The sequence below is a fragment of the Microcebus murinus genome, chromosome 8, assembly GCF_040939455.1.
Source record: "Microcebus murinus isolate Inina chromosome 8, M.murinus_Inina_mat1.0, whole genome shotgun sequence".
NCBI lineage: Eukaryota > Metazoa > Chordata > Mammalia > Primates > Cheirogaleidae > Microcebus > Microcebus murinus.
In genome coordinates, this window is record NC_134111.1 from 65,677,416 (window position 1) to 65,698,445 (window position 21,030).

The following is a 21,030-nucleotide window of genomic DNA, read 5'->3' on the forward strand; positions in this document are numbered from 1 at the left end:
GCTGCCATCATACTTATAGGATCCAGGGTGTGATTACCTAGGAGACTGTGCCTCTTAATGACACAATGTGTACCATAAAGAAACTAATTACAGTAAAGATTGTTGCAGCTCAAATCAAGTTGCCTAATTGAATGTAATATCATTGCTGATAGCTATGAATATGTGTAAAGAATTCGTTGTGAAAGCTCCTCTCATGTTTACTGTTGTGATTCCGCCTCCATGCAGTGAGATTACAGTTCAGGAGGTTTCTGGTGCCATAGGTATAATGTTAGCTTGCATTGTGTATGTGTGTGTGTGTGTGTGTGTGTGTGCATGTGTGCACACATGTGCTGCCCTTCAGAACCTTTTCATGCACTCAAACCCAGGCAGAGTGAAAGAGCTGTTTTCTCATTTACTAACAAGGGTTTCTGTGATCACCAAAGGTCATATTAGCCAATGTGTGGCAGTTGTGACATACAGTTCTTCACGTTTTTACACATGTGTGATAGCTACTGCTCATGGAAGCCTTGTCAGGCTTGGGGCCTGGAGACTGAAGAGAGCTCAAAGATAGACCTGGAAATTGTCAAGGCCAACAGCTCAGTAACTGGACTATGACACATTACTGTTGTTACGGAATTTGTGGATTTTTCAATAAATATTTGTTGAGTGTCTACTCTCTGTACTGGACACTAAGAATACACAGATGCTATAATGTTTACCCATGAAAAGCTAGCAGTCTAGTGGGGCCAACCATAGATTGGCATATAAACCAACAATTACTCTACATGTGGGTTTATATGCAAAATGTTAAATAGGAATACAGAAAAGGAAATGATTAATTCTGGTTTGAATTTAAAAAGAAACTTGAGAGTGGGAAGTGGTTTTGGGATCCACTACCATGCTCAAGAGTGTTGTATATAATCCTATTTTCTATGCACCATGTGGCTTAGACCTCCCTAGAGGTACAGGGGGAAAGGTAAGCTTTGGGCTTGAATTTCAGCTTTGCCATTAACAACCACTTTGTTTTGTGACTGAGTAAGGAATTTAAGCTCCGTTGAAATCCAGTGTCTTTACCATTAAAATAGGAGTGATGGTATCGCCTCCTTGAGTTATGAGGATCACAGAAGACAACCAATCTGAAGTTTACCCATAGCAGCTGTTCCATAAGTGTTAGTCTTCCTTCCCCTCCACTCTTCACTCCCATCCCAATACTGAATGATGTAGGAAAGTCGAGTTTCATGTTTGAATGATCATTTGATCATTCTCTCAGGGATTCAAGGCAGATTTTAGACTGTTGTGGGATTTGAAAGCTAAATAATTAACTGAATGTAGGCAAAGGAGAAACTAACAATAACAACAACAATAATTTTTGCTACTTTGCTGTTTTACATATGTTCTCTTTTTAAACTCTCACAAAAATTCCACAAGAGAGGTAGTGTTTTCCCCATATTTCATGATGATTTTCTTACATACTGTAATATTTATTAATAGTATGACTTTATTAGTCATTTTAGTGTGTGTGTGTGTGTGTTACTTTTCAGAACCTTGAGACAGATTTTTTTTTTCCCTGAGTAAGGCTTCCAGGTTTAGGTCTACTGCAACCAGATGAGAACAGTTGGCTAGAGCCACCCAATACAGATGGAGTAAGAAAGCTTGATGAATGTGCTTGATTGACTTAAAGCTTGATATATTTTTCATATTTGTAGAGTGAAGGCATACTTCTTCATTAAGAGTAATTAATTCAAAATGTAAAAATTCTTAAAAGTAACTGGTAAAAGAAAATAAATCTGTTACTTTTTGGTTTCTTTTTGATCAGCATATCACAAACTTAATGTTATTGAGAGTTCATAAGTGGAATGATCCTTTATTCCTCACCCTGAATCTTAGCTGGAAGTCAGAATTCTCCTAAGGTTTGGATATGGCCTCAGGGCTTCTGACTAGATTGGTATCAAGATGCTCTTCCCTCAGTTGGCTATGCTTTTTTCCAATATCAAGCAAGAGGGCATTGAAAAGAAGACTTATTTATGTTTTTAAAACCCCCAATCAGCTGCAAAGACTGCCATACCCTAGCTTCCTTGTTTAAATGCTCTGTGGGTTTCCTCATATTACTTAGGATATAGGATAGGTGATTCTAAACAAATGACCCAGAATACAGCATGACTGTAAAAAGAAAGTAAGACATAGATTGAAGGTGAGCACTGGAGGCCAGCCAGAGGGCTCTGACCCATGAGGTCATTAGGGGAGCAGGTCCCTGCAGCTTGTTCTGCACCACACCACAGGGTGATGACCTGGCCAAAGCTAGGTTAATGCCATGTCTGAGTTCCAGCCCAGGGGAAGAGTGAAGAGTCTTCACTCTTGTGGCTGTGTCCTTTAGGAGATGACCAAGAAGCTGCACACATTACTTCTGTTCATTTCCCCGTGGTCTGAACTTAGGCCCAAGGTCACTCTTCGCTGCAAGGAAAGCTGGGAGATCAGTTTATAACCAAATGGCCATGTGTCTGGCTAGAACTCAGAGAATTCTACAAGAAAAACAAGGGGAGAATGGATACTGAGAGTTGGCAATCTCAGCTGTACTCTATAAGACAAAAGTTGAAAGAGAACAGTAGCTATATAATGGAAGGACAGAACCTCCTCATTGCTTTCTTGTCCCCAATCAGGAGGCATTTTCCCAATTTAAAGATTTTAATATCTCTCCAATGTTATCCTTTTTACGTGGCAGCTTCTAGCTGCATCCTCCACAGCATCCTGACTGGCATCTGCCTATACTGTTATCTTTCCCAAATCTACTGTTAACTCAGAAGCTAGTAAGACCTGTATCAGATGTAAACTAGGCAACATCACTTTTCTACTTATAACCCACCAGTGACTTCTCATCACCAAGAGAATCAAATTTAAACTTTTCCCGTGGCCTGAAGGCTCTGCCTTCTCTGCTCTCTGCCACTGTCTTTTGTTTTTTCTTTTGTTTTTGTCCCTTGAATATACTGAGCTTATTCTCATCTCTAGTCTTTCCCTCTTGCCGTTCTTTCTGCTCCAGCTGCCTACTCCAGCTAAGGCAGCCACCCCTCCCAGTCACCATCTGTGACATCACCCAAAGGGGTCTTCTACATGTTTATAGTAATAAGCTTCTGGAGACAGGGACACTGTCTTGTTCACCACTGTATCCAGAGCTCCTAGCGGCTATAAACACAAAACAGGCACTCTGTGAATATCTGTTAATTGACAGGCTTGATCTTTGTATTAATAATAGTAAATCTATTTATCTGCCAATGGACTTGCACATGGTAGGCAGTCAATAAATATTTATTGAATGAATGGAAGTAGCTGCAAATTCCAGTGCATCAGAGGGATAAGGAGTGCCATTTGAGAAGTCTTTACATAAACATTTTTGTGCTTAATTAGCACTTTTTTCTGAATTTTAAAGAAGTAAATAAGCTTTGTAAAAAATACAGATAAGTATAAAGAAAAGTCCTCCCACTGAAAGAAAACCATTGTTATAATAAAATTGTGATAAGCATTTATATAGACTCTTTTCCTATATGCATGTACACACATACAATTTTTAAAAATTGGTATATCACATATGCAGTTTAAATAGAAAGCTTGCCAAGTATACTTGCCAAGAAATAATGCTTAAAGTATGGAGATGAACATGAAAATAAATTAGGTTGTGTGCTTTACTTATATATTTTAGGTGGTAATTATAGAAAGCACAGGAATAAGGTTTGCATAGATACATCTATCAGTGGCTGGACCTATGCCCCTTTCCAAGGGCTCTCTGCAGAGCAGAGGAAAAAGAATTCTCTGCTTATTTTTATTTAGATCTAAATCTTCTTCCTTTCCACAGAAAAACATTGGTTGCTTATCTTTTCATCTTTTCTAACAAAAGATGAGGAATATTACTGGAAGGAAACTATCAAGATACAGTATTTTTACCTTTACCATAAATTTGTATAGACTCCAAACTCTCCCAATGAAATCGTATGGTGATGGCTATGCTATCAAAATGTCAGGGGGACTGTTGTCTTTCTGGCAGATAAGGGAAAACAACCAGATTTGGAAATCTGGTATACAAATGCATATGAATATACAAATGACATTTATAGATCCCAACTTACCCATCCAGCCACGAACATATATATAGTTGGCATCAAGTCACTAAGCATAAAAATGTTGTAGGTGTTTACAACTTTTAAAAAAGGCATTATTTGCATTTAAAAAGTTGTCCAATTTCTAAAATAGTCTGTGTAAGTAGTTGGGAATTTGGGCTAAGAGATAAAGAGGAGGAAAAATAAACACTGGGAGAAAAAAAATTGCAAAAGTATGCATATAAATATCAGTCTGTGTTTTTGGTTGGAAGTGCCCTTGAGATTGTGAATGATATTCCATTCCTATCCACAAAACAACTTTCTTGAAAGAAAACATGTTACCTGAACATTACTGCTATCGTGAACAGGCCTTGGAGAATGAGAAGAAAAAAACAACAGCCAATGGAAAGAGATGGAATATGGAATGTCCATGTAGTAGTCACTGTTAAAATATACAGTAATATCCTCCAGGACAGGATGAACAAAAACAAAACCTCATGGAGGCACCCAATACAGTAGTCAGGAATCCCAGGCTAAGACACAGCCATACTTCTAAAACTTTCAAAACCTTGATTGAATAAAATAAACAACCCCTCCAATTATTTTCCACAATGCTTTCTTTAGAACTTTTACTTGAGGAGATGGGGTGGGGCAAAGAATAAAAAAGTCCTTTCTGAGCATTCCTCGCATATCCCATTTGAAAGTAGAATTTCTCTACTAGAACTGCTGATCTGTAAGTTTACGTGGGTTTCAAAGGGCTTTTGGAGTTCAATTATGAAAATATTCTACTTGTTTGTGTGCCAATACCACACACACACACACACACACCATTTATACCTCTAGGCCAGTGTTTCCTCGTCTCCAAACTACTGATGTTTTGGGACAGATAATTCTTCACTGTGGGACTGGCCTGTGCCTTGTAGGACGCTTAGTAGCGTCCCTGGCCTCTACCCACTCGATACTAGTAGTATCTTCTCTCTCCCCCTACTGCAGCATCCATGCAACAACCAAAAATATTTCTAGACATTGCCAAATGTCTCTTGGGGGACAAAATCACCCCCAGTTGAAAACCACTGTTTCAGGCTGAGATGAAGACTTTAACTGAGAGAGAAGACTAAGAGAGAGTGAGGAAAATGAGGGCTTTCTCCAGAATTCAGATATTTATTCTCCAAATTATTCTATTTATGGAAGTTATTCAAAGAGGCTTACAAGTATTTTCAGGAAATTGATCTTATTCCAAGGCAAGCCAATATTACAAGTATTATTTTAGACTGTAACTTATAACTGCTTTTCTACAGAATGTCTTAATGGATGCAAGTTTTGTCTTGCAGAATGCTATTGATTCATTGTTTTCATAACTTGTGGCACTGCCGGCCTTCCACTTGGAATAGCACCAAGTGGTGTTTTGCTTTCCTCCCCAAAACCTTGCAAACCACTTTGATGCACTGCTGAAAATACATTAACAGAATAAGTTATGTTTTACTGCGACTCTCAAATTTAAGAACCCATTTTGTCTAGTAGCTAGTAGAGCAACCATTTTAATTGGAATGTAATAGTTACCTATATCCATTTTACCATATTGCTACACAGGATTAAAATATTTTACTACCAGCAAAATTGTACTTTGCATAAAATACTGACCTTACCAAATAACCTATGACCAAACCTACCTTAAAGTGGGATTAAAATTAATATACCATAATCTGAAGTTTGATACACTCTTACTCAGGATTTACATCTTGACTTGTATTTTGCTCTCAAAGAACAGAAAAACACTACAAAGGGTAAGTTTTGTTTTGTTTCAATGGTTCATATAGTCCTCTCCTTCTATAAAATTGAACACTGACTATGAGCCCTGGCTTGTGCCAATTTTAATCTGATTTTTATTTTAGTGGTAAAATCAGATGCATTTCTTTAAAAATCGTGCCGTAATTCATCTTTTCTCCATTATTTTGATATTAATGAAGATTACTACAAAAGTTATCAGTTTCTCCATCTATAAATGCAAGATAGAAATCAAGAAATAGGAGAAGGAAGTACAAATGTCAGGCTGGATTTTGGTAAAGCCAAACATGTAGCTTATACGATTCAAAGCTGTGGTGACAATTCTGTTTCCTAACACTTACTACTTGGCATCAAGTATATGGAAAACAGCTGAAGCTCTTGAGCTAAACTTTTATTTTCACCTGGATGGATGGCAGGCCAAGAAGAACGTCACAAGAAAACTTTTGAAATGTCTGGAATTTCAGATGAGTTCTTTTTTTTTTTATATATAGTTTTTTTGTTGTTGTTGTTTTGAGACAGAGTCTTGCTTTGTGGCCCAGGCTAGAGTGAGTGCCGTGGCATCAGCCTAGCTCACAGCAACCTCACACTCCTGGGCTCAAGCGATCCTCCTGCCTCAGCCTCCCGAGTAGCTGGGACTACAGGCATGCGCCACCATGCCCAGCTAATGTTTTCTATATATATTAGTTGGCCGATTAATTTCTTTCTATTTATAGTAGAGACGGGGTCTCGCTCTTGCTCAGGCTGGTTTTGAACTCCTGACCCCGAGCAATCCGCCCACCTTGGCCTCCCAGAATGCTAGGATTACAGGCGTGAGCCACCACGCCCGGCCCAGATGAGTTCTTGACAAAATATATACCTTCTGGCCTATAAATTGTTCACCATATTTTTCCATATTTGCTATTGATTTATTCGTAAGATGTTAAGTATCAGGCAGTAGGAATAGCATTAATATTGGCAATCCATTTAAAAATTTTAATTTTAACTTTAATTCTTACTTGCTTTTAGATTCTGTCTTTTAAGTTAGGTGCTGGGCTCCTAATCCAGTATTGATTTGCTCAGCTGTGTAGGAGTTATGCAAAAATTTCCAACTGTTCTAAGCCAGGTGTTCACAGCTCTCTATGCATCAGGGACTACACTGGAAGCTCTCTGAGAGTAGGTGTCTGTGACCTATAGCAAGCATGACAAAGATGGCATGTGGGTCTATTTTCTCTGTCCCTTAAGCAAGATGTCTCTGCCAAGTCTCCGAACTCCTGGCAGCACCCTCTCTCCCACCCCCTCCCAATCACGTTCCCTCTCCCCATCACCTGGGAGAACTGTCAGATCCAATGGCCTCTTTCTGTGCTGCTGTGAAGGGTTAGTAGGAGCATAAGGGCCTTCACGCCCTCCCACTGTGGAGTGCCATACTGGCAGCTACTGTGTGTGTCACCTCCCACACCTCTAGCTGGTCTGGGTGTTCCAAAGCCACTAGAACCTTAGAAAACTACTTTTTGGAGGTTTCTTATCTTAGCTCTATATGTCACAGGAAACAACACATTTGCCATATTTAACAAACTGTGATTTTGAAACATTCTCTCTCATTCTTCCTCATATTCCTTTCTTTTCCTGTTGTTCCTAATTCTTGTTTCTTGATTATTTGCTCTTCAAGGAGAAGGAAGAAATAGGTTCAAAACCAACTAGAAGATGTGAGGGAGGAGAAGAGGACTCACTAGGGTAGGGTACAATGGGAGAGTTACCAGCACTAGTATTAGAACAAAGCTGGTGCTGACAGAATGGAAATGATTCCTTCGGCATATGCTACATTTGGAGGTTTGGACGCGGTTTGTCTCTCACCAAAACTCATGTTGAAACTTGATCCTCAATGTGGTAGAGGTGGGAGGGGGCCTAGTGGGAGGTGTTTGGGTCATGGGGCAGATCCCTCATGAATAGATTAATGCCCTCCTGGGCATGAGTGAGCTCTCTCTCTCTCACGGGAAAGCATTAGTTCTGTGAGAGAGAAGAGTCTGGCTTCCATAGTCTGTTCCTCTTGCTTCCTTTCCTCACCATGTGATCTCTTGGTACTCCCTAGCTCCCCTTCATCTGCCATAAGTTGAAGCAGCCTGAGGCCTTCACCATATATAGCTGCCCAATCTTGTACCTTCCACCCACCAAACTCTTGAACCAAATATACCTCTTTTCTTTATAAATTACCCAGCCTCACGTATGCTGTTAGAGCAACACAAAATGGACTCAGCACGGAAATGTGTTGCTGTTAGAGCAACACAGAATGGACTCAGCACGGAAATGTGTTGCTGTTAGAGCAACACAGAATGGACTCAGCACGGAAATGTGTGGCAGCAGCCATGGGGCCAACACATGGTTGGAGTCTTAGCAGTGTATTCCCAGCTCTGGCGGCCGGGACCCCTGTCCTCCTGGCACTTACACAGGCTGGTGCTAGTTGCTTCCTGAGAAGAGTGTTGAGAACGTTGAGGAAGTACAAACAATTGCTGTGGGTTGAATTGTGTCCCTAAAATTCATGTTGAAATCCTAACCCTTAGTACCTCAGAAAGTGATCTTATGTGGAAATAGGTTCATTGCAAGTGTAATTAGTTAAGATGAGGTCATATTGGAGTAGAGTGAGTGTGTCATCCAATACGAGCGGTATTCCTTATAAAAGAGGGGATTTGCAGACATCACGTACACAGAGAGGATGCCATGCAAAGTTTGAAGTTATGCTGCCATAAGCCAAGGAGCCACCAGAAACTAGGAGAAAGGCCCGAATGATCCTTCCCAAGTGCCTCCAGAGAGAGCATGCCCTGCCTACACGTTGATCCTGGATTTCTAGCATCCAGAACTATGAGACAATAGATTTCTGTTGTTTAAGCCTCTCAGTTTGTGGTACCCTGTTATGGCAGCCCTATAAAACTAATATTGTACAACAACATGGCAGTGGTCAACCTGTGCTGGTCTTGAATAGAATCTCCAGGGAAGGGTGCTGGTTTGATGGAGCTAAAAAGTGTGCACATGCCAATCCAAACATCTAGAATCAGACCTGTGTATATTGATAATAGACATATACATATAAGGACATAAATAAACATACATTGTAACAATTTCTGAGTAATTCCCTGAAAATATTTGATTGCTGAACCTACTTGCTATGGTACATAACCTAAATGACAAAAACCTGTGGTTACTGTTGGTCTCCTTAAATGTCAAAGGATCTGCATCTCCAGGTAGCAGGGCAATCCCAAGAGCTAAGCACTCTAGGCCACCTCCTTCTATATAATTCAGTTCAACTAACATTTATTAAACTAACCAAGTGCCAAGAATTCTAAGCAATGGCAGTAGAAAAAAGCCAAGCATCAGACATAACCCCTGCCTTGAAGTAGCTTGTTGCATAGTAACTAATAAGGAAGGCTGAATTCTGGGGTAATCTTTCAATTATTAACCTACAGGGGATTCCATCCACTTACACCCAGAACTGTTCGAGACTCTTTTAGTTACAGGTGAGGAAAAAAAAAAAAAAAACTCAAGCTGGCTACAACAAACACACAAATAAAACTCTGGTAATTCAAAGATGAAAATATGACTTCAGTTAGTGTATTAGTCAGGGTTTTCCAGAGACAGAATCAGTAGGAGAGAGCGAGGGAGGGAGAGAGAGAGATTAGGAGATGAGGAGGAAGGGAGAGAAGGAAGGAGAGAGAGAAAGAAAGATTTATTTTAAGAAATTTGCTCACGTGATTATGGGGGCAATTTGTAGGCCAGGCTGGCAGGCTAGAAATCCAGGTAAGAGTTGATATGGTCTTAAGTCCAAATTCTGCAGGGTAGCAGGCTGGAAACTTAGACAGTGTTTCCATATTGCAGTTTGGAGAATTTCTTCTTCCAGAAACCTCAGTCTTTGCCCTTATGGCCTTCAGTAGATTGGATGAGGCCCACCTACGTTATAGAGGGTAATCTGCTTCACCTGAAATCTACTGATTTAAATGTTAATCATATCTTTAAAAATTACCCTCACAGCAACATCTTAACTGGTGTCTGACCAAACAACTGGACACCATAGCCTATGCAAGTTGACCTATAGAATTAACCACCACAGGGAGAGTAGAATTCAGGGAGTGCCCTAAACTCATCAGCACCCCAATCCATCTTTCTACTCTGCTTCTTCCTTGGTGAAGGCTTGGACTGACCCATCTTTGGGTACATGCCCAAGCCTGAACCAATCATTGTGGCCAAGAAAGTGTCATTTTCTGGCTGGGGTAGAAAATGGGGAGAGAGGCTCTTGGTTTAGAAGAAGGGATGCTAGGCAGCAAAAATCAAGAGCTGTTCCTTAGAAGAAGCTCACCAACCAGAGGTTAGGGGTAGAGGAGTGCAGTTTTGAAGGAAATGAAAACATTTTGTGCCAAATCAGTCCTTGGGCTCTCAAAGGTGGGAAGGAAAAGGGAGCAACCATCTGTAAGAATTGAAGGCTTCTTGCTGGAATGTTGTATATACTTCTGCCGCTGGAGGTAGGCAGCTACATTAGTGGTCACCAGAGACCATATGTAACCGATGAGCTTATATCCATTAGCTTGTTTTAAATTATTAAAAACCTTTGAATCTCATGAAATTTTTTTTTGAGGAAAATTCAGTTTCTCTCATTGATTTAAAGTCAGTAATCTCTGTTCCTCTGAACACAGAATTGCTTTTAATTATAAATGCATGACATTTAAAATTATTTAAATACAAATATTTTTACACCAAGGGGTGTGGAATGTGGGGTGTGGGATGTGGGGATGGAAGCAATGAATTTTTTTTCCTGTGCAAAAACCCTGCTGGAAAAATATTTTCCCTTAGTCATCGTTCTGAAAATCATCCCTCTCAGGGATGCTTGTTATTTAAAATTAAATGGAATTGGCATTTGGAGATTTTTGAATAATTTATCTGGACTTGTTTCAGTGATTATGTAATGGTTGCAAATGGGTCAAGGCCCCAGTCAGTTAGGGGAATTAATAAATATATTTGTTTACGTGGCCATTGTTCATCTTCCCCCCGCCCCTCCTTCGTCTCCTTCCACCCCCACAGCTACCTCCACTTCTCTGGAAGCTCCTAGAGGGCAGGGACTACCTTTTATTCACCTTACTCCCCAGTGAGGTGTCTGGCATCTAGAGTACAATGCATCAGCGTGTGTTGAATTGCACTGAACTTTTTGATGCCTGGGAAGCTCCAGCATTCAGGAAGGTAGAGAGTGCTGTGACAGTTCTGTAAATCTCAGAGAACAAAGCTCCTTTAGAACGAAGTCAACAACATTTACAACAACAACAGCTTAGCAAATTTCTAGACGCACAGCTGCCATTGTTGGCAGCCGTGTGCAAGAATCTTACATGCAGCTAATGTCTGTCAAATATTGGAAAGCAACTCCAGGCAAACTCCGAAGTGTGTTTCCTGTGTCCTCACTCTTCACCTTTTTCTTTTTAAAATAATGCTCTCAATCGTCCATCTGTTTTCAATGTTCAAATCTCCCCTACCCTTTTCATTCCTTCCTCTTATCAAAATAGGAAAGGACCTCCTCTGAATCATTTTTACTTAATCAACTGAATAGAATTAATTAATTTCACTTACATTTTGCTCTATTACAAAATGAAAGAATGTGTCACACCTGAAAGGAAATCCAGGTATGAATAAGCAGACAGGGATAGTCTGTCTGTCTGTCTAGAGGTGCCTCCCTCCCTTTCTCCCTTCATTTATTCTTTCTTTCTTGGAGAGTGAGTGAGAAAAAGGCATGGTTAAATTTACCCTGAAGACCAGCCCTAACAGTACAATGATTGTAATCCTTTGAAGGTGACTCGAAGGGATCGAATGGAAAAGGTGGTATGGGCATTTTCCTACCCCAAACACCTACTTCTGGGACCAGAAGATCCCTCTCTGTGGGGATGGTAAGTCCACCTTGCCTTACCCAGACACATGAGGCAAATAGTTTCTTCCTTTGCCTCTTTTTCTTTCTACTGAACACAGCTCAGGCCCCTCCCTCCACTTTAACCCAACCCTTTCCACCCATGTGCTTAAACAGCAAAAACTACTATGTGCCAACTCAGCCTAGTGCTGTAAGGAGTTTGCATACATTTTTGCTAATTTGAACACAACCCTGAAGATAGGTTAATAATGTTTCTGTTTCACATGTAAGATTCACAGAGGCTGGGTCACCTCCTCAAAGTCACAGCACTAAGTGGCCATTTCAAGGAGCTTGGGTCTCTTCAGTTCCTAAACTCATGTCCACTACACCTGCCTCGAAGGTGTGTTTTAATGTCTTCTGGCAGTCTGGCATTCATTGTTTTTAAAAATGATAATATTGTTATTCTGCTCTCTCCCTAACCTGACCTCTTGGATCACATCATCATGCTTACTATATTATTTCTAGCCCTACAAGAATGTCTCTGGGGTACTTTACACACCATGTGATCAACATCGAATGTAAAACTGCTTCTGTGTTCTCAATTTTTGTTAATTCAATTAAATCACTTAGTTGCTTAAACTAGAAACCTGGGACTTTTGGCTTTTCCCTTTTTCTAACTCTCCTTGTTCAGCTAGTCACCCAGTTCTACAGATTCTTTCTCACACATACATATACACAAACATATATGTATCCATGTACATATACACATATACAGTGTACATCTACCCCTGGACTCCCATTTTTTGTTTTGCAAGAGTCCTAAACTGTTCTCTCATTAAAACTTCCATATTGCCATCAAAGTAATTTTTTTCTAAAATATACATTTAATTATGTCATTCTCTTGCTTATAAGAATAAGGTCATATTTCCTTAGCATGGCATAGAAGATCCTCCCCCCATCTGTCCCCATTCCCCACCCCATTGTTCCCTGCCATGACCTTGACTCCCTGGCTGGTTCACAACCTACCATGTCCTTTGAGTTGCTTTTGCAACTGTTAAACTTTCATTTTCTTGTTCCTTGTGGCCATCTTCTATTCAAATATCAAGGCCAAGTTCAAATGTCAGTTCTGCTGTAAAATCTCCCTGATTTGTCTGTTAGTTTCTCTGTACTTTCCTTTGATTATAAGAATACACACCACTGTACTTAGAATGTCTGTCAACGGTGGCCCCACTATAGTGCAAACTCTTTAGGGGCAAAGATCTAGTGTTATCTGTACTTGAAACTCAGACATCTTGCACTGTTTCTGGCACAGAATAGATCTTCAATAAATACTGTTGGGTTGAACATAATTTAAGTGTATCTGGGGAACAAGAGTTTCATGGTGTCATCTCCTAGTCTTGTGATTAGATACATACTCAAATTTAAGGTGAGGGCTGACCAAACTAGGGAAAATTGCAAAGTTTTGTCTTTTCTGTCTGTGGCTTTGTGTGTTGTTTTTGTTTTTGTTTTTTTAACTTGCTTTTTACTACCCTGTTTCCTAGAGCCCCTCTCCTCCTGTTAGACTCCCAGTGACCATCTACATTTTTGCTCTGTCCCCTTCTCCAAATCAGGAAGGCTCTGGAAGCCTCACTTGTATACCAGCTGACACTCCCAGCTCTGCTGCACACTAGCTGTGATCCTGGGTAAGTTCTTCACCTGTCTAAAATTATTTTCTCACTTCTGACATGGAGACTGTGATATCTGCATCATCCTAGGGTTGCTGTGGGGATTCAACAAGAAACTCAAGTAACACAATCCCAGGCACATAATAATGGCTTAGTTAATGTTTTTTAAAAATTGTCCTCTTTTAAAAACAGATATGCTAATTCTTCCCAATGCATTTACTGTAAAAATTGCTATTTAATTGTGAAATGAATGATCTGCTACTAAGAAACTGATTTGTTCAACTACTACCTTGTACTTCCTACCTTGTACTGGGAATGCAAGGAGGAAGACTCGATCCCTGCACTGGGAAGTGTGCAGATCCACAGAATCCTCAGTACGGGGGCTGACAAGTGAAGCATTCCCAGAGTTCAGAGCAGAGGCACCTAGCATAGCCCATGAGGGATGCTAGGGGCAAGTTTCCCAAGAAGGAGTCCACTAGGGCTGCAGTCAGAGGAGGGCAATCTTGTCAGAGGAAACATGAGCAAAGGGACAGAAGTCAGAGTTTGATGGGAGAGAAGAAGTGACAAGTCATCTGGTTCAGCTGTAGTGTAGGTGTTGTGTAGGAGTGAGTCAGAAAGATGAGGCTAGGAAGATAAGCAGGTGGCTAAATCTCAGGGGCAACAGCAAGTGGGTGGGGAAAGGGTGGCTGGGGTTCTTTTAGCCCAGGAAATCTCAACTGTGTTTGACTATTGGTATCACTAGGAGCTTTCAAAAATGCCAAAGCCAAGGCCTCTGGTCAATTACATATGAATCAGTACAGATGGAACTGAAGTGTCATTTTTTTTTAAAGCTTCCAAAGTGATTCTAAGATGCAGCCAAAATTGAGAATTGCTATTATCTAACCGGTGAAATCACACCACCTGAAACCAGGGCGTGAAGGTAACTCAGAAAGGAGAGGAAAGTTAAAGCACATCTGATCCTACCCCTGTATGTTTTAAATTAATCAACTAAATTTTTATTGTGGTAAAATATATATAATATAAAATTTACCATTTTTACTATTTTCAAGTGTACAATTCAGTGGCATTAAGTACACTCATTTGTTGTCCAACCATCACCTCTATCCATTTCCAGAACTTTTCATCATCCCAAACTGAAACTCTGTACCCATTAAACACTAATTTCCTATTCCTCCCTCCCCCCAGCCCCTGTGAGCATACTTCTTTCTGTCTCTATAGATTTGACTATTCTGGATACATTATACAGGTGGAATCACACAGTATTTGTCCTTTTGTGACAGGCTTATTGCACTTAGCGTAATGTCCTTAAGGTTCATCCATGTTGTAACGTGTCAGAATTTCCTTCCTTTTAATGGCTGAACAATATTCAACTTTGTTGATATACCATATTGTGTTTAATTATTCATCTGTCAATGGACATTTGAGTTGTTCCCACCTTTTGGCTGTTGTGAACAGTTCTGTCAAATTGGTATGCAAATATCTGTTTGAGTCCCTGTTTTAAATTATTTTGGGTATGTGTACCTAGAAGTGGAATTGCTGTATCATACAATAATTCTATTCTAATTTTGGGAGACACTTTCATACCATTTTCTACAGTGGCTGCACCATCTTACATTCCCACCAGCAGTGCACAAGAATTCCAGTTTCTCAGCTTTGCACAGTGGCAGTATCGTAGCCAATGAGGTTTATCCGAGGCGAGATTATTGCTAATTTTTTTTTTTTTTTTTTTTTTGAGACAGAGTCTCACTTTGTTGCCTAGGCTAGAGTGAGTGCCATGGCGTCAGCCTAGCTCACAGCAACCTCAAACTCCTGGGCTCAAGCAATCCTTCTGCCTCAGCCTCCCAAGTAGCTGGGACTACAGGCATGCGCCACCATGCCCGGCTAATTTTTTCTGTATATATTAGTTGGCCAATTAATTTCTTTCTATTTATAGTAGAGACAGGGTCTCGCTCTTGCTCAGGCTGGTTTTGAACTCCTGACCTCGAGCAATCTGCCCGCCTTGGCCTCCCAGAGATTATTGCTAATTGAAAACTTTTCCCAATACCCCGCCATGACAACTTGAAATATAGTCGGCATTGGCAATTTTTGACAGTCTCTATGGAGACTGAAAAAAAAAAAAAAAAGAATTCCAGTTTCTCTAAATCCTTGTAAAATAACCATACTTGTTATTTTCTGTTTCTGTTTTATTTTTATAATAGCCATCCTAATGAATGTGAAGCGGTGTCTCATTGTGGTTTTGATTTCCATTTCCCTAATGATCAGTGTAGTTGAGCATCTTTTTATGTGGTTATTGCCATCTGTATATCTTCTTTACAGAAATGCCTATTAAAGTCTTTTACCCATTTTTAAATTGGGTCGTTTGGGTTTTTTGTTGTTGTTGTCGAGTCATAGGAGTTCTTCATATATTCTAGATATTAGCCTGTATCAGATATATGGCTTGCAAATATCTTCTCCCATTCCATGGGTTGCCTTTTCATTCTGTTGATAATATTCTTTGATACACAAAAGTTTTTCATTTTGAAGTCCAATTTATCTATTTTTCTTTTGTTGCTTGTGCTTTTGGTATCATAACCCCTGTATTTTATAGATGTACATACTCACTACCCCAGGTTGGGCTCCCTGGGAAACAGACTCTGAGATGGAGATTGGTATACAATAGTCCCCCCTTTATTTTCAGTTTTGTTTTCTGCAGTTTCAGTCACCCATGGTCAACTGCAGTATGAAAATATTAAATGGAAAATTCCAGAAATAAACAATTCATGAATTTTAAATTGCACACCTTTCTGAGTAGTGTGATGAAATCTCAAGGCATCCTGCTCTGTCCTGCCTGGGACATGAATCATCCTTCTGTCCAGGGTATCCACGCTGTCTACATTCCCTGCCTGTTAGTAGCCATCTTCATTATCAGATTGACTATCATGGTATCATAGTGCTTGTATTCCAGTAACTCTTATTTTACTTAATAATGGCCCCAAAGCACAAGAGTAGTGATGCTGGCACTACAAATATGCCAAAGAGAAGCTGTAAAGTTCTTCCTTTAAGTGAAAAGGTAAAAGTTCTGAACTTAATACAGAAAGAAAAAAAATTTTATACTGAGATTGCTAAGAACAAATCTTCTATCCATGAAATTGTGAAGAAGGAAAAAGAAATTTATTCTGGTTTTGCTGTTGCGCCTAAAACTGCAAGAGTCACAGCCACAGTACACGATAAGTGCTTAGCTATGATGGAAAAGTCATTAAATTTGTGGGTGGACGACATGAACAGAAACATGTTCCGATTGGCAGCGCGTTGCACCAGAAAGCATTAAGCCCATACGAAGATTTTAGCAAAGGATCCCCTGACGCGAGTGACACCAAGCCATTTCGTGCCAGTGAGAGATGGTTATACAGATTCAGAAATAGGCTTGAACTGAAAAATATAAAAATTACTGGAAAGGCTGCATCTGCCGATGAAGTTGCTGCCACATGAGTATAGTACAGTAAGATATTTTGAGAGAGAGAGACCACATTCACGTAAATTTTATTACAGTATATTGTTCTTTATTTTTCTAATAAATTGTATATTATTTATTACAGTTATAATTGTTCTATTTTATTATGTATTGTTAATCTCACTGTGCCTAATTTATAACAAACTTTATCACAGGTGTGAATGTATAGGAAAAAAGCATAGTACATATAGGGTTCTGGTACTGTCTGTGGTTTCAGGCATCCACGGGGGCTGTTGGAAGGCACCCCTTGTGGATGAGGGGACACTGCACAGAGGGTGCTAGGGAGTGCTGCTGGCATCACCACCTGTGGGGGGAGGGAAGGAAGCATGGGCAGAGGGAGAAGCTGGGCTGTGCTGAAGTCTCAGAGAAAGCCTCAGCTGACCCCCATGGAGAACTCTGAAGCTGAGATGGATGTCCCTTGTGGGGGGTGGGGAGGGGGAAGGCCTTTATATTTGACCAGTCATTGGATACAGGGTGCCACAAAAAGGGACTGTGACCAAATGCAAAGCAGCTCTCTTTAGTTCAAGCAATTCCAAAAAGTACTAACAGCTGAGGGCTGTCAGCTAGTAGCACTCCTGGCATCTGGAGGGAATAAGGTTTTTATTCCTGAAAGGGGATCTGCATCACATTATCCATTACAGTTCCAAAGAGTTCTCCTGCACAAGAGGAAAACAAACTAACTCTTTTCTTCTACTATACTCTGAACACAGAACACTTTCCATCACCAAAATGTATGTGTGTGTGGGTTTTTTTCCACATTGACCAATTCTCCAACACCAGTTAGTTGGGTGTCCTACTGTTTAATTCATTTCTGACATTGAGTAGTAAAGATCCTATAGGTTAAGAGATCAGTCCCACAAGACTTCCCCCCATTTCAGACGCCAATCACAAGCCCCAGGTTGTCACCTATGCTTCTGACCAACCAGCTATAAATCAGGAGGTCCCACAACGTCCTTCTTGGGTGCGATCATTTGCTAGAATAGTTCACAGAAATTAGGGAAAATTTTACTTATGCTTATCAGTTTACCAGGTTAACACTTAATTTACCAATGTATTATAAAATATATTACAAAGGATACATATGAACACCCAGAGGAAAGAGATGAGTAGGACAAGCCATGGAGGAGGTGCTGGTGAGCCACCTGCCAGGCACCTCCATGTGTTCAGCCACCTGGAGGCTCCCTGAACCATGTCCCTTGGGGTTTTTATGGAGGCTTCATTACATAGGCATGAGAGATCAAATCACTGGCCATTAGTGATTAACTCAACCTTCAGCCCCCTATCCTCTCCCTTCTCTGGACATTAGGAGGTGGGGAGGAAAGTTCCAACCCTCTAATCACAAGGTTGGTTCATTGGCAACCAGCTCCCATCCTGAAGCCACTCAAGACCACCTGGCCACCAGTCATCTCATGAGCACACAAAAAGACACTGCTTTGGAGATTTCAAAGGCTTTAGGAATCGTGTGCCAAGAAACAGGGCAGTGACCAAATATATATTTCTTGTTATGTCATATCTCCTCTCACTTGCTTTGGGGCTGGGGCTCCACTGTTACTTTAATATAATTTAGAGAGGGATCTAAGGTCTCTGGCAATCCCCAGCCTATTCTCACCAGGTCCACTCCCTCTCTTTCCTCCTCATCTTTCATTTCTCCTTCCTGGTCTCTCTTTTCCCCACACCACGGTAATGGTGCTGCTGCCCTTCTATTGAAATCTACAATTTAACTTCACGGCCCAGAGTTCTTGCCACTCAAAACTTGCACCACCTGAGACACAGGTGGTAGGAGTGGGGGCAGAAAGTAGCTGCTCAAATCCTTAAGTATGGGGTGAGGGCAGAGGCCATGGATGTGGGGATAAAATACTTAGACATGGAGAACCCTGGCCCAGTGGCATGGCTTCAGGTATGAGGAGCAGATCCTGAGTTATATAAGCACGTAGATGATGAGAATGTTAAGAAAAAGGATGATGGTTAAATGGTACTTAGCATTACGGACATGATAAACACTGACTTTGGTTTTAGATGTTGAAGAAATGACAACATAAGAATAAAAAATATTGAGTTAATATGTGTTCAATTATGATGCAGTATAATTCTGTTTATTAAAGATGCATTAAAAGTTTTGTATTAAATGTGTTTACACAAAATTTTTCTCAAGTTGTATTTGGTTAGAACAGTAAACCCTTCCATAACAAACACCGAGCTTCATAAATTGGGGCTCACACAGCATGGACATCTGCCCACAACCCCAAAACATCAGAAGGAATGCTCACTGCAATGTATCCTCTTTTAAATAGAAGGAAACTACACTTTTGGATACCTCTCGACCTCCCTTGGAGCTCACAGAGACCTGCTGAGATTCTAATCCTAAACTCTGAGACTTGTTTCTCATCAACATTTTTCCTTAATACTCTTTTTGGTATACTATATCCATGTTTTGTGACAGTTTTTCCTAAAAATATTTCCCTCAAAAATTAGATGTTTGAAATATTGGATTTATTTTCTTAAAAAATAAAATATTTAAATAATTGGATTTAGGAACATATCCATTCCCAGCCCTGGGCAACCCCAACAGTTTTAATTGAAGTCCACTCCCCAGAGGTCTTCCCAAGGCCTTCCTGTCACCTAAAGTGAGGCTGTATTTGGAGACTGAGTAATCTTTTTGGGAGAAGTATTCCTGAAAAAGTATTATCTTTTTGGAAATGGTTTAGGACAATCTAGAAGAGGAAGAAAAGGTAGATTATAATTATATTCTTCTTTTCCCTTTCTAGTCTCATCATTTTAAGAATATCAGAATTTCCCCTTAACCCCACTCTACCACCTCCCACTCCTATCCCTGCCACAAAATTAAATTACCCCTTTCAGAGAGATTAGGAATACTCCCCAGATTAAACAGTACCTCACCTGCACAGAGTTTCCATTTGACCCTGATTTAATTTTTGAGTGTCATTTTCATTTCTTGCTCTGACCCTATTTATATTCTCTACATCCCCAGACATTTCTCTGGGGAAATTTACTCAGAATAAACCCACAAATGCAAATTCTCTGGAATATAACAAAATTATACTTTAATAAAACCAAGTTTTGAGATTTCTTTTAGGCTACAGCTTCATGTCTCTTAGAGCATCCATGTGGGAATTGAACTTTCTTTGGTTGCAGTTGTCTTCTTCTTTTTTTTTTTTTTTTTTTGAGACAGAGTCTCACTCTGTTGCCCAGGCTAGAGTGAGTGCTGTGGCGTCAGCCTGGCTCACAGCAACCTCAATCTCCGGGGCTCAGCCATCCTACTGCCTCAGCCTCCCGAGTAGCTGGGACTACAGGCATGCGCCACCATGCCCGGCTAATTTTTTGTATATATATATATTTTAGTTGGTCAATTAATTTATTTCTATTTTTGGTAGAGACGGGGTCTCGCTCAGGCTGGTTTCGAACTCCTGACCTTGAGCAATCCGCCCGCCTCGGCCTCCCAAAGTGCTAAGTTGTCTTCTTTATACCATCATTATCACTATTCAGTATTTAGCCACATTTTTATGATTCAGTCGTGGAAATGGCTTTTAGAGTTTCATGATGACTTCCTTAATTGTTCCCATTTTTCAGGATTTTACTATATTTGCTACTGCCCATTCTTTAAGCTGCCTAAAAATTAGGACTTAAATTTTATTATCAGGTAGCTAAATGGAAAATCCCTCTCCTAGCATTCTAGTGGGCACCACAGGAGAGGCCTCTAAGGATATGCAGTGTCATCAAAGAGCTGGCTCAGAGGCCCAAGACCTGAGCAGTTTCTCCACTTTGGCTTACAGTTTGTCAGTGTGATAACTCACCAAGGCCTTAGCAAAATCAGCCTGCCATTTGACTGTTCTGTCTCATTGTTTGTTTAGTGCAGGCCAAGTTATAAATGAAGTCTTATCTCCCTTTGTCTATCAGTTCCTCCCCTTTGCCAAGTGTTCTAGTGCTTGCCACAAAAAAGTGCTTGCCAACTTTTTTGGCACCAGGGACTGGTTACATGGAAGACAAATTTTCCACTGGGGCGGGTGCAAAGCTCAGGTAGTGATGCATGGCCAGGCTCCTAACAGACTGGCATTGGACAGTGGCCCCAGGGGTTGAGGACCGTAGTTCTAGGCAGTTCTTTACTTCTTATCAGTTTCTTGCCGTTCCTGGACTCTTCAGGACAGCACAGAGCGCTACGAT

The 21,030-nt window shown here is 40.4% G+C and overlaps 2 pseudogenes; both read left to right on the top strand.

Annotated features, from left to right (window-relative positions):
- The first annotated feature begins 15,010 nt into the window (after nucleotides 1-15,010).
- Nucleotides 15,011-15,074, top strand: LOC142872797 (uncharacterized; annotated as a pseudogene).
- A 275-nt stretch (nucleotides 15,075-15,349) lies between these two features.
- On the top strand, nucleotides 15,350-15,465 carry LOC142872793 (uncharacterized; annotated as a pseudogene).
- The last annotated feature ends 5,565 nt before the right edge of the window (nucleotides 15,466-21,030 follow it).